Genomic DNA, 14285 nt, shown 5'->3' on the forward strand with positions numbered 1-14285 from the left:
ATTTAAAAAAACCAAACCAAGAACAACTAAGAACAAATTCCTTGGAGCTAGTAGCTGGTTAAGTGTGCTTTCAAAAAGGCCATCTCTCTGGCTAAAGGCACCCCTGGAAATCCAGTATGTGAGGGACAAGAGACCCATCCCCGAAAAGCCGGGATGATGGCAAGGACATGCTTAGGAAAATAGGGACTTAATTTTGTATATTGTGGGACAGCAGTGACCGCTGAGGCCCCAGATAACTTCTGACCCAGGCCATGAGTTTCCTGCTCAGGGCAAGTCCCATAATTTCCTCTGCTTCCCCTCAATTCCTTTTCACCTTATGTAGGAAGGATGTAGGTCTAGGGATAGTCATCCAGCTCTGACTGAAAAGCTCAGTCAGCTGGGTTTGATGCTATCTGGATCTGTAGCTACACTGGTCAGTGAGGGTCTTACTGTTTGTCATGGTTGTATTTGTTTAAGGTAATTCTGATGTCACCTTAGTGCCAGAATATCTGTGAAAAGCAGTAACTTTTTCTACTTCAAAATGTGATCTTTACCCAGTCATTATTTTTCTATGTCTTCTGGTCATACTTGTTCTAGCACTTATGGGAAGGTTTTGACCCTTCCTAGAGTTCACAAACATATTTTTCTCTCCTAATGCCTTTTCCCTCCTAATGCCTTTTCTTTTCCCTGTGTCTTAGGCTAGTTCAAGTTCTAAAATAATATTGAAGTCAGTATTCAAGTACAAAAGGCCACATTCGGCTTGAGAAAATTTATGAGCTTTTGAATTGTATGGCTGGGGACTACTGCAATTTTGTAGATCAGATTTGTACTACCAATTGTAACTTGCTAAATAAAAAAATGGCTTGTCTGGCCACTGACTTGCATGACAGGGAGCGATGGGACTGGCAAGTCATAGAATTCCCCTTCTGTTTTTTTTCCATGATGAAATACTGGGGTAGGCGGGGAAAAGATAGTTTTTGGAAGTAATTGGAACAATTTTAGAGGATGCTACCACTACCTCCTAGTACCTGAAGGTACAGGATTGCTGGAGAGGGACTTCTTATAAGGGCATGTGGTGATGGAACAAGGGGGAATGGCTTCAAACTGAAAGAATGTAGCTTTAGGTCAGATATGAGGAAGAAACTCTTTACTGTGAAGATGGTGAGGCACAGGAACAGGTCACCCAGAGAAGCTGTGGATGCCCTATCCCTGGCAGTGATCCAGGCCAGGGCTGGATCATCCAGTGACCCTGGATGGGGCTGTGAGCAGCCTGGTCTAGAGGAAGGTGTCCCTGCCCATGGCAGGGGGAGTGGGAACTGGACGATCTTTAGGTCCCTTCCAACCCAAGCCATTCTATGAATCTGTGAATTTTGGGAGACAGGAATCTTGGGATCTTCTGAGATCAGCCTAGCCTTTTTGATACGTTGTCTTGTGCTTTTAACCCATAATGAAAAAACAGAGAAACTTTAGCTTTTCTTGAAAGGTTTGTAGCTGTCACATTTCGTATATTAGTGAGAAACTGGCGTGGTCAGATCACAGAGAAATTTCAAACTAATCAGTCTGTATAAACTTTCTCCTTAAAAGTGAACGTTGAAACTTTTTATATTTCTGTTGTATTTACAAGTACCAAGCAGACTTAACTGCTTTGCCTGCAGAGGAAATTCTTTGTTTCATCTTCTTCCAAGCTGAATAGGTTGACAGGTGATTATTCTAATTTATATCATTTTTTTGAGAAATTGTTCACAGAACATACAAAGGCCTGACTTTATATATAGTTTATTTTAAATAGAGAATAAAACAAAGTGGTATTTCAGTATTATTTTAATGTGTGCAATTATTCTATGCAGAAAAGTTCTTTGCTAGAGCTCTATAAGGAGTTGGAAACACAACCATCTCTTTCCATGCAACATTTCCAGTGAAATGCCTTTTTTTTCCCATTTTTGAAACAGATACCCTAAAGTCAGTTCAGGGTGTGTTTTGTGTAATTGGTAGCTTTTGGAGATGAATCTCAGATGATATCATCTTTTTAATATCTGTGAAGTTCATGAGTAGAAGATGGTTTATTCCATCTGTAGGGTGTGAACCATGATCTAATAGTTTTCCTTCAGCTCCAGTGCAAATGATTGGTGTATGTTCGTAGTAACAAACAGCACTGTAGTTATCTGTGGTCTCACTTCTACTTCTGAAAAATTATTCTGTGGTAAGCATCACTCAGTAGTATATATTGCACATTTCTGCTTTTTAATTTTTTTAATAGTGTAATATAAATTTCCATATGCAGCATGTTTTGGTTACATTCTTCTTTTTAACATTCTTCTATTGACATTATGTTTTTCTGTCCTTCACTGCAGTGAAATACAAAGTGTTAGAAGGTATGAGTATCTGTAATCTCATGAATCATAGCAGTATGCACAATTGCCACTGGGTTGGTTTGCTAGCCAGCAGAAAACATACAGTAAGAACTCATTGTCAGGCTCTAATAGCTGAACATGGAAGAAAATTATGATACAAGAAGAAGTTGTTTGTAGTCTCTATTCCCTATCAGCTGGTCACACCTTTATCTTTTTGCTTTGTAGGGATGCTCACCACTTTCCTCTGTCTTTAAGGGCTGGGATGCTACTCTGGCTAAGTATCTTATTCCCGTAGAATTTTCCATTTCTGATATTTACAATGTTTTGCCTGCAGATTTGTCTAAGTAACTGCCAATCCTTCTTTTCCATTAAATCTATTTACAAAGTTTCTTAGAGAGTGGGTTGGACCTCTCCTTTTTAGAGTTTCAGAATGTAACCTGTCTCTTTGTGGTGGCGTGTCTCTCCTGCTGCCTCCTCGAGCTGCACTGACTTCAGAATTACCCATTAGGCCTTGATGTGGGAAGTTACTGTGGCTATAGCAAATTTTTTTTGCAGCCCTAAAAATAGTGGTGCCAAGTGAGACCCTTTGAATTCCCCTGGGCCACTGTGGGGTGTGACCAGAAATCTCCCTGGCAGTGGGCAGCTTTCGGAACCAGTGAAGGATACTCAGGGATCACCCCATCCTCGGGGCTCAGCCCTTCACTCATTGAGGAGGCACAAAGGCATCCCATGTGAGCACTTCGCTGAACTTGAGGGCAGTTTTTCACAGGTATATACCTTGTAGATACTCCTCTGGGCCATACAGGTGCATACAGGTGTGACTAGGTCATAGCAAATGTGCTGTGAATGTTGCCCTCTTAGATGCTTAGGTACTTGGGATTTGTAAGTTAGACCTATAAGTGAGTTACTGTTGTGCTTGCAGTAAATTCTATAGAATCTTCTGACAAATTATTTAAGTCAGGCTATTGATTGAGTGCTGTCGAGTGCTGTTAAGTTTAAGTGATGTTAAAACCTTTAGGCCTAAATCTTTGATCAAGTCCAAGGCTCAGTTTGGCAAAGGCATTCACTCTGAATCTTGTGATTCAATAGGGGAGTCTCCCTTATTTCTTTTAATCCTTACCCTTTCCTATCCTTACCCTTTTCCCATCCCCAGTTTCTATGTATATAATTTTAAATCAATTTTACTTTTAGACTGTTTGATTCAAATTTTAGTCTGATTTTTTGGTGTGCTCTAACTATTCAGTAAATAATAGAGTGAACTTTGCCAACAAACTTTTTTATGTTTTCACTTCTATATTATCCTGCTTTACCAATACCTTTGCCAGTGATTCCTTGAGCAACCTAATACACTCATTCATGACTCTCTAAACCGAGTCCTCATCCAAAATATACTTCTTTCACAGAATTCTCTTCTCCTTGTCACTCACATTGTAGCAACATGTTCAAAATCAAAGAGATGCATTGAAATATCTTTAGTGAATAGATTTTAAGAATCAGGTTGGGGGGGACACTGCCCATGTCACAGAATCACAGAATCAGTCACCTTGGAAAGGACCACAGTGGGTCATGTGGTCCAACCTCTCTGCTCAAGCAGGGCTGTTCCAGAGCACATGGCATTGTATCCACACAGTTCTGAAATATCTCAAATGAGGGAGACTCCACAACCTCTCAGCGTCAAACTGAAGGAATTAATAGCACTGAACTTGTGTAAAAATGTTGGTTTCCCCTCCCTATTTTTGTGAACAGTGTTGCTTGCTGAGCATCAAACAGGGCCTTTGTGAGTCAGGGTGGGTTTCAGTTCTTCCACAGGCATCACGTTGAATGAGCCATATTAAACACTTTGCAGTGCAGAGTATGGAGTTAGAACGAGTGTCGATATGAAGCTTAGAAATGTTGATATCCCCTCTTTGTGGGAATAATTGGTTGGGTTTTTTTGTTATTCTTCATCTTCCTTGCTTTCACACTTCAGTCACTGTGCACTCTTTACCCCCTGCATGCTCCCACCCTGGGCAGTTGTACACAAATAACACCACGGTTCGTAGTGACATGCAAGATTAGTTTCCAAAATGAAGCTAGTAAATAAAGTTCACACTAATAAGCATATGTTTAACAATTATTATACTAGTAGAAGACAAGGGTCCTGAGTGAATTGCAATTTCTAGATTTATGTGTGTTTAATACATGCATGTATAAACAACTGTATTACTCTATTTTTCAAAGAAGGTCCTAAAAATTACAAAAATATTTTTGTTTGCAAACAGTTCCCCTGTTTGCCTGCGAAAGCTTGATCTGTGAAACAGTAAATGGTATTACAAATTGCCTAGAACTGAAGTTGATAAGAAAGATCAATGCTGGATCGCCCAGAGCATGAAGTTTCAGTACAGAGCTTAACAGGGAAGAAAATGTTCTGTTAGGAGCACAGCACATGGTAAATTTGAGTAAAAATCCTGTTTTCTCTCTCACAGGTGACTATACATACACTATAACCAATAAGTGAACCTGCACATATGGTTAACCAAATTCTGCTCATGGGTTTGAAAGACTCTTAACTGTAAATATTAAGAATTCTCAGAAATGTTATGCAAAAGTAAAGAAGCTGTAGAGATGTCTTTTGCTAGAATATACCTGCATAATGGAAGTACAAGTGAGATGGAGTTTCTCACTGGGCAGAGATGCAGCAATATAGGTACAGGCAAACCCTTTATCTCTAAAGACAGTAATTACCCTGGCCATCTTTGTAATTTTTTTTTAAGCTGTCATCCAACAAATGCTTAACTTATGCACAATCCGCGGTGTGAGGTTAATGTCATAGGAACAAGTGTTTGAATGGAACTGTGGGCTTCTGTTCATGATTGTTGCAGAAGTAATTTGGCCATTTGTACCTAAAGTGTTTAATTCTGATTTTCTTTTTGTAGTCCATTCATTCTTGCTTTAAATTCTACTCCTTGTAAACCAAGTTCTTATACTAGACCTGTGAACCTTCTTCATAAACAATTAATGAACCCAACTGTATCCAGAGGAGCCATCAGTGAGATTTAGAGAAAAAAAGCAAACAAAACCTGCCTTTCTCCATGTATTTTCACTGACTTTTCACAGATTTCTCTGCCCTTACTTGGCATTGACACATTTGCTGTGATACAGCTTATTTTTTGTTTAACAGGTAAGTTGCAGGAATACAATTGTACATAATTTCTTGGAAGATAGGAAGCCAGTGATACTGATACCAAGAATATGTAGTCCATATAATAATCCACTAGGAATGAGATATCCAGATCTTCAGGTCTGGTTTTGAAAGCCAATGCAGTAGTCATATATAGACATATTTCCAGCAAATTCACCAAAGCTCATCCCCAAAGTTTCTTTTACTTGCTGTGAAGAGACTGTCCCAGAGAAAGTGTGGGGGGATCACAGGATAGAGTGAGAGAGTTGATGTGTTATGGAAGAGAATTTGTTTAGGAAAGAAATGTTTGTAAAGGTTGGCATGTTTTTTCTTTCTCAGATAAAGTATGTCACAAACAGGAATAGGTTCCTGGGCAGGAAACAGCTCTTCCGTAAAAGGGGCCCAGGAACAGAGTGTGTTAGGCCAAGACAGCAGCAGAGCAAGCAAAACAAGTACAGTGGCTACTGATTTCCTTCCTCTGTCATGCATAATTCGTTGCAAAACTGCAGAGAAGCAAATGCTCCACCTTTCAACACTTGTCTGATTCAGAGTAATGTATGCTCTCATCCTAACAGATACTTAGATCAAAAGGTAACAGATATGGAAAAGCAAATGCGGGCAGATGAATACATTTGTCAGCAAAATAAATATCCCAGGAGTATTACCAGAAAAAGGAAAGTTCTCTTCTGAAGGAAGTCTTTCAAGAAAAGTTTGGCATCAGGCTGTGGGTTGCTTTGACCGGTAGAATTTGCATTTTTATGCCTCCAGCAAGGCAAAGCTTGTGAAGCAAGAAGTGCTATGGTCGGCAAAACTTTACTCCTGTTGATTTTACAAGCACTGCCATCAGATGCAGAGAATGCCCTTCGTGGACTGTGGTCTCATACTCAGAGAAACCATAGACAAACTCACAGAAGAGAAGCGTCCCACCTGCCTGGCTGGAGCCAGCTGACAGAGAGAGAAAGGATATGGCTGAGCAGCTCAGACATTCAGTTCAAAAGGATCTGTTGCCGAATATTTCTGAAGTGAAATATTTTGGAATGAGGCTTCTTTGAAACACAACTTTTCTTGAGGCTTTCAGGAGTGTTAGGCAGTGCATGGTATCTCAGACCCTGGGAGGCTTGTGATTGTTTGCGGAAGGTGCTTTTGGTGTGTCACAGCTACAGCCTGTAATGGCGGGAGGTCCCTTGCTGGGGTATTGGCAGCTCCAGCATGCCTGGAGCCAGAAGAGGCAGTGCCAAATGGCAGGGATTGTGGATTGCTTTACCACTTGGCACCTGTCCAGCAGATACTGCAATTTCAGGAGATCTCCCTGCCAGGCAAAACAACAAAGACAGACTTGCCACCACATTAACTGGTTAAGATGAATTTGCTGTAATAAAAAAAGGTCACTTTAATTAATGGTTTAGTGTAAGCCTGTAAATTGAAATCTTGATGGAGGGAATCAGAATAACCTTTGAGTGAACTTAGCTGGAGCTATCATTTGAGCTCCACAACAAGAATCATAAAGTGTGCATTGCCATGAGCGCAGATTAAGGAGTATCTTAGATGGGACTGCTGGGGAAATGGAGAAAGAATTTAAGGAGACAACACAATTTAGTAAAGAGGAGATTTTTCTTGCCTCATAGCTCCCACTTCAACCTGAGCATTAAACTGCAGATGTAACTCACAGAAAATCTCCACACATGCCCATCTTCAAACACAAACATGGGAGCAAGCTGTTGAGTAAAATCTGAAGGTGACTCTCAGCATGACTGAGGATCATGGTTTAATCAACCAACAGAGATGTTCTCAGATATCTCTGCCATAGCTCCCATGCCATTTTACATTGAAATTAAAAAACACAACAAAACCTCAGAAGCAGTTGCCTCTCGTATAAAACATGGCAACAATCCATTGGAGAGAGGAGAAATTGAACTCAGTTGAGAGGTAGGAATCAGATTTTCCCACCGTGGGGTTTTTTTCTTTAAAAGCTGTGCTTTCACCAAACATTACTGTGTGGGCTCTGAAGAGCAGATATGCATGGCAATAAAGACAGCTTCTGCCTTTCAGTAGCAGATTGAAAGGTACAGATGGAGGTAGAGGAGAGCAACTGCATTGGGATATTTGATGCCAGCTAATAATTGTAACAGCAGCCTGCTCCAAACGTGCTTTTAGCTGAGCCTGTGGAGTTTGTTCCTAACCCATTGCCTACATATCTTCTTTAAATATTGTCCAGGGAGTCAGGCCCCATGCATTGCCCAGAACACCATATCGGGAGGGGCATCTGAGTGCTTTTTTCCTTGCCCATTACGGAGTTCTTCCTTCCAGATCAATTCTTTTCTAGAGATGTCAAATGCATAAAGCTCATTAGTTGACATCAGTTCAGATTTAACTTGAAATATCTATTAGATATTTTTCTCCCTTCTGGTCTTAGTCATCATTTTTTCCCTCAACTACTGAGAAATAAGGCTCAGGAAAGTGCCAAGATACCTGGGCTGACCCTGTGAGAATGTGTAGGAGTCAGGTGGGACCTGCCAGGTCACTGGAGTGGCCACCATGATGGGGCTGCAGTCCCAGCTGTGGCAGTCCCTGGGGGCTGGAGTGTGGCTGCCATAGCCTCATGGATGGTCACGCTGGGAAGGGCCCTTAACAAGGCTCTCTGTGGTTTTTGTTGGGAGTTCTGCTGCACAGTTTTCATAGCAGACCAACAAAGTTGGAAACAAAATGTTTCCCAACAACACTGCTGTGAAGGGAAAGCCTACAGTCCCAAAAAGTTTTTCAAAACTATTTTTATCGTTCATATTTGAATAGGAATTGTGTTATTTTTATGCCTGTTTGGGTTTTTAAACATTGTTTATTTTTTCATGTAGGTCCTTATATTTCAGCAGAGGGCACTGTGACCATACTTAGAATTCAACCCATTGATTGGGTCGCATGAAAATGCAAAAATATTGTTCTGTTTTTCCTCAGTCCTTAAACCACTGGGCTATACATGTAGAATTTACTTATTCTCCAGTTTAATCATTGCCTCTTCATCATAGCTAAAAGACGGGAAGCAAGTGAGAAAAAACCACATTGAATTAATATATTTAAAAATAAAATAATCTCCTCACTTTTCTGTCGGGAAAAATTAGCTAAGAGAAAGCTTGGCCACTTTTCCTCTAGGGTACCACAGTTTCCCACAGCACAATGATGTACTGAGTAGGCATTTTAACAGTAAAATGTCGGCATTTTAATGAAGAATTTACAGCAGCTACTGTATCAGAGGGTATGAACATGAAGAGCAAAAAACCCAAAACCAGTAATTTGTCCCTGCTGTAGCCCAAGGTATACTGGCCACTGCACCTCCAGCACCTTCAGCTGCCAGGCTGCCCCTGCTCTGTCGAGGTCTGTGAGCTGAGCAGCTCCTGTGTGAATAGGAAGCAGAGGTGTTGCTATCAGTTGCACTCTGACTGATCCTGTTCATTCAGCTGCTGCAGAGAAAGTGCCAGTAAAAGGGTAGCTATAGACATCTTTCACATGAGGCACTTTTGGGAGCTGATAATATTCCCTGAGATAAGTCAGTCAAATCTTTCAGGACTGTATGTGTATTTTTGTGTGAAAAAGTGAGGTCAGGATAGCAGAAAGAAACTAATATAGGCTAGTAAAACCATCCTTTAAATTTTCTGCATTGAGTCCAAAACTTATGTTTATTTAATGATATTTTATCCAAAGGTGGTATTTGTATTTCTCACAGACCATACATGACTTGGCAGGATTGCTTTCAGCTCTCCAGATAGAAGATCTTTTTCATGTATCTCCATTTGGCTTTGATGGTAGCATATGTCTGAGGAAAAACCACTTGTTTTTTAAGAATGATCCTCTTTCCCTTCCTTTCTGAATTAAACGTGATATTTTTGCAAAACAGAAACACCAGCACCGTGTGGTTTAGACATTAGGATTTTAATCCTGGGTTCTGCAGGGTGCTGTGGGGCTAGACACCTATTATTTTCCATGGCATGTGATCCACTCCCTGTGGTTGTCCTGCTGGTGTTGGCTCTTGTCCGTTTTACAGGGCTTGTACAAAAAGACCTTGGGAAGGTTGGGAGAGACCTTGGGAGACCTCGGGTGGCTCTTTGTGGTTTACAGGTATCTAATGCCAGTCCTGGTGACACAAAAAGGGGGCCTTCCTATGGGCTGTGGTGGAGTCCTGCTGTGATGGAGTCATATGTCCTGAGAATTTTTTCGAGCCCCATGGATATGCAATACACTTGACAAATACAATAGTTGTGCACTGTTTTTAGGCAAAAGTTTATGGTGTACTTGCCCACCACCTTGTTCACGCGTTGTCTTAACAAGAAGCTGTCAGCAGGATCCTTCTAATGAGACAACTTTTTTTTCCTTCAAAATGTACTAAATAAAAAATCTACCTGTTTGTAGAGGTCAAACAACAGTGACCTCTATCTAATTATTGTTTCCATTCCACCTACAGGAAGAGCTGCAGTGGTACAATTTTTCTGAAATTGTTTATGTCTTTTATTTGGGGGTAAACATGACAGCTGAGGCTAACAGAGTCCTCAGTGACAATGTGAGAACAATGCCTGTTATTTTTTACTTGTGCTCTTCATTTGACATGTTACCACCCTTGCTGCTTTCAGAGGATTGATGGGTTTTAGTGTATGACTTCATTTGTCCCCCCATAGAAATAACCTCTGTGGCCATTCTTCCCTGCATGGCCAAACCAAGCAATTTAAAAAATACACTTACCCCTATTTGTGATTCTAAATGATGTCATTTCCATTGTGTTCAAAAGACTGTCTCTGGTGTCTTTTTGTGAGCCTGTAGGTAATGCAGGTCTCTAAGAAAGCAGTGTTGCCTTTGTACACTGACATTTACCACATAGCTGCCACTTGCTGTTCCTTCTTTTTGTCTTATAAAATCCACAGACAGATCCTGCACTCCCTTTTACTTGTCACCTCCACACTCGTATAAATTGGGAAGCATGGAAAATAAGGTTAAATTCTTATCTTTTACAGAATTTTTTTAATGATTTAACATTATGTGAGAAGAAGGAGGAAAGGAGACAACACCGTTCATTTGTACTGGTTTGAAGAGAAACAAGTGATGACCAGAAGGATGAGAATAAACTGTGGCATGATTGGCATAAACATTTCCCTTCATGTGAGGATGGACTTTATGTAGCCACGTTGCCATTTATATCTAGGGATTTAAAAAAACCCAACAAAACCAATCAAAAAGCTTTTAATTGAGTTCCAGTAATTTGCAGCACATCCATTGCAACAGAAATTAATTAGAACTCCAGTCTGCCAGTGTAAATAGCAGCTCACTCATCTGAGATCATCGCCTTGTATTTCTTGTGGGTAAAACTGCAAATTGCCACCATGAAAGTTCAGCTGTGCCCTGTCAGGCTGCAGCAGACTGCAGAAAAGGATGAATTTACTAGAGCTGCATTTAATGGAACTGGGTCCTAGATGAAGAGCTACCTGAGAGGGGGCAAAATTGAAGATGAGAAGCAGGTACTGGAGACATGGGAAACACATGTGCAGGTTTGAGTGGCCCCAGCAGCATGGGGCCACTCATGGAATGGGGGAAACAGCATTGCTCACAGTGGCCAGGGATAGCCATGGCTGGCAGTGGCACTGATTTTTTTGTCCCAGGGCCAGAGTGGGATGTCCAGTTCTCCCAAGGGTGGGAGTACCCTGTGGCAGAGCAGATTTCTGAGAGTCACCCTCATCCACACACTTATGGCACACTTCTGCTGTGGCCATTCTTAGTCAAAGGACATGCTACAGGCCAGGAGAGAGGGTGGGAGACTAGTGTGGGGATGTCAGGAAAGAGAAATATGATCTGGTTCATCGTTTGCTCCCCATCAGGTCTTTTCCTCTGCCCATTTCCTGCTCCTCCTTGCAGGGGCAGCCTCTCTCCCAGTGTCCATATCAGTCATGCTAGTTAGACAGATTACTCTGGATAAACTATTTAATTTAAACCATCAAGCCTATTTGATTCTTGCAGTGCAAATGGTTTAAATGATCTTCACTTCAGAAATACTGCAGACTCTCTGAGCATGCTTTTTGATTAAGTTTTGATTTAAAAGTGATACAAGCATGTCACTAGATAGCAATTAATAATTTAATAATCAACTTTACTGAATTTAGATCTGATGCCTCAAGATTATTTCTTGCCTCACATTTAACATTGTCTGTGACATCTCATTTGAATTTGTGCACATATCCAGCAATTTTTGAGATTTCATTCTGGTTTTCTCCATCTTCCAATCTTTGATACAGATTTTTTGTTAGCCTGCTCAGCACTGGTTTTTTGCAAATTTTTGTAACATCTGCTGCTGTGTGCACATACCTAGGCTAGTGGTTAGAAACTCTCAGGATGACCACACACAAATTTCACTGTGTCATAAAAAGAGAGGTAGCTGAATCTTGCATACCTGTTTTCTTTATGCTGAGGTGCTAGTAAATGTTGTCAGGCCCCAGATGTTGTGATTCAATATGACTTGATTCTCCAGGAGGACTTCTGCTTCTCTCAGACTAAGCTGGTTGCGAGGCAATCAAGTCATTATGAACATTTATTGAGTTGGATATTGGCTGAAGAGAAGAATTGTCTTTGTGCTTAGGCTTGGAAACTTTGACCTGAAAAGAGTGGTATGGTAAGAAGAGTAAAATCTTAAGTCAGCCCAAGAGCAGCTGCCTATAAAAGTATGTCATTCAAACCCACCAGTTCACAATCTAAGCACGTTTAGCCCAGCAGGCAGCAGTGTATTCTAAATGCTCTCAAACACAGCTGAGAGCCAAGAGCAGCAGACTGTGTTTACCTCCAGACCCAGCTTTGCTGCCCTGCAATGCTGATGGCATGAAGATCTGCAGGCATGTCCACAGAGAATCACAGAACAACAGAATGTCTCAGGTTTGAAGAGACCCATAAGGCTCATGGAGTCCCACTGCCTGGACCTCAGAGAATTAAAACCATCTGACTCAAAGCATCTAGGTGCTCCTTGAACTCTGTCAGCCCGGGACAGCTGCTGGGACCACTTCCCTGGGGAGCCTGTTCCAGAGATCCTGTTTATTACTTTCAGGATTGGATGAAGTTATTACATTTTGGGAAAACCTTTTGGTAGAAAAGGCATTCATTTTGACATGTGCTGCTTTGTAACAGCTTTATTTCTCAGGTGGTTGTTCTTGCTTTGTAATTGGTGGTTTTATATTCCAGCAGGAGAGTTTTGATGGCTACCTTTACCAGGAGAAAACTGTTAGACAAGTAGGTATTGCAATACAATATTTTAGAACATGTTATTTTGTGCAGTTCAGGTACTGAGATACTCTCTGTAAGACACAGTAGAAATGGATGCAGACGGATAGATATATATATAAATATACAAACACTGGTCAGGATCTTGGTGGTAACTTTGGCTCTCAGCCCTCTCATTCAGCATGTACCACAGTGGCTATTTTGGGCCCTCATTTACTCTATTTTAAGTATCATTGGGTTAATGAAATAATTTCTCATACATGGGAGATAATCACATGAAAGGTTTCATATCCAAACTCCAGCTTCAGTCTTTTGTTGGTGCAGAAGGCTCAATCTTCATGTATCGCACATAATGTTAATGAGAAGACTTCCATTCCTGAAAATAAATTTTCCTGTCAAATTACTTTGCATCAAGTAAATAAATTTTGAATGGAGAATTTGAGAAAAAAATATTTTGAAGCAAGATTTATATTTTCATCAGCTGTGTTAAAGCTAGGCAATTTAACCATGCATGTCACTACTCCATTGCCTCTCATGTTGGACTTCATAAGTAACTGAATTTTTCTTATGATTTATTTCTGGAAAACTCATGGACCAAATATTTTTTTTCCTTTTTGCCTCCTTTGTTTTTTATTGTTCTCTCAATTTCCCATTATTTTTCTATTGTTCTTCCTTTTTCCTTGCTTGCGAAAATGGCACAAAATAGACTTGTACAGAGGAGTGTGTTCTATACCTAAAATCCAAATTATTGGATTGCAAATTGCGCAGGTATTTGCAATACACAGGTCTTGCAAAGGGCAGTATCTGCAGCCCTCCTGTGCTAGGTTTCTTCTAATCAGGTAATCTAGCCTAATCAGCAGCAGAAGGAATTGAAGCCACTGCTCTGATATTTGCCTAAGAAAAGGGAAATGATGAGACTCCAGGCAGAGGGGTTTAAAGGCTTACTGCCCTTTGCTCCTCCCCAATTTCCACAGATGACAATCGGACAGCCCTGTGGGTTTTACTGGCAGCCACTCCATAACCATCTTCTTTTCCTTCTGGCATGGGTGTCACGCTGCTGCCCAGCTCCTTGGGTGCTCCACCTGCAGTCCCATTGCTGCTTTCTGCTCTCAGCTCGGTACCCTTTGACCCAGGCTATTTTGGGACAGGGCTTCCCAAGGCCTCCAGAGCAGTATTCTCCCTGTCTTGTGGCCACACTGCTGTGCTGTAGTCCTCACAGCCTTCCCATGGCCAGCCCTGTGCTGTTACAGCAGATTCTCCTAGGAAGTGGTGGCCATTGGGATGGGATTCATTTCTCTCCTCCCCTACCCTGCAGCTGCTGCTCTGGCTTTCATTTGGAGACCCAGGAGATCCAGTAACACAGCAGTACAAAGCCCATCCGAGCTCTGCCAAATGTCCTTGTAGCCCATAAATTCTGCATTCTTTGTGTCTGATATGGTCGACACATCCTTCTTCCTAAGCTTTGTTAACTCCCACCTAGGTCTGAGATCATTAAAGTATGCCAAGCCCTAAACTTTAACAGAGCAATTCTACCAAAAAGTAATTTATCTTTCGAA

The sequence above is a fragment of the Haemorhous mexicanus genome, chromosome Z (assembly GCF_027477595.1).
Source record: "Haemorhous mexicanus isolate bHaeMex1 chromosome Z, bHaeMex1.pri, whole genome shotgun sequence".
Classification (NCBI taxonomy): domain Eukaryota; kingdom Metazoa; phylum Chordata; class Aves; order Passeriformes; family Fringillidae; genus Haemorhous; species Haemorhous mexicanus.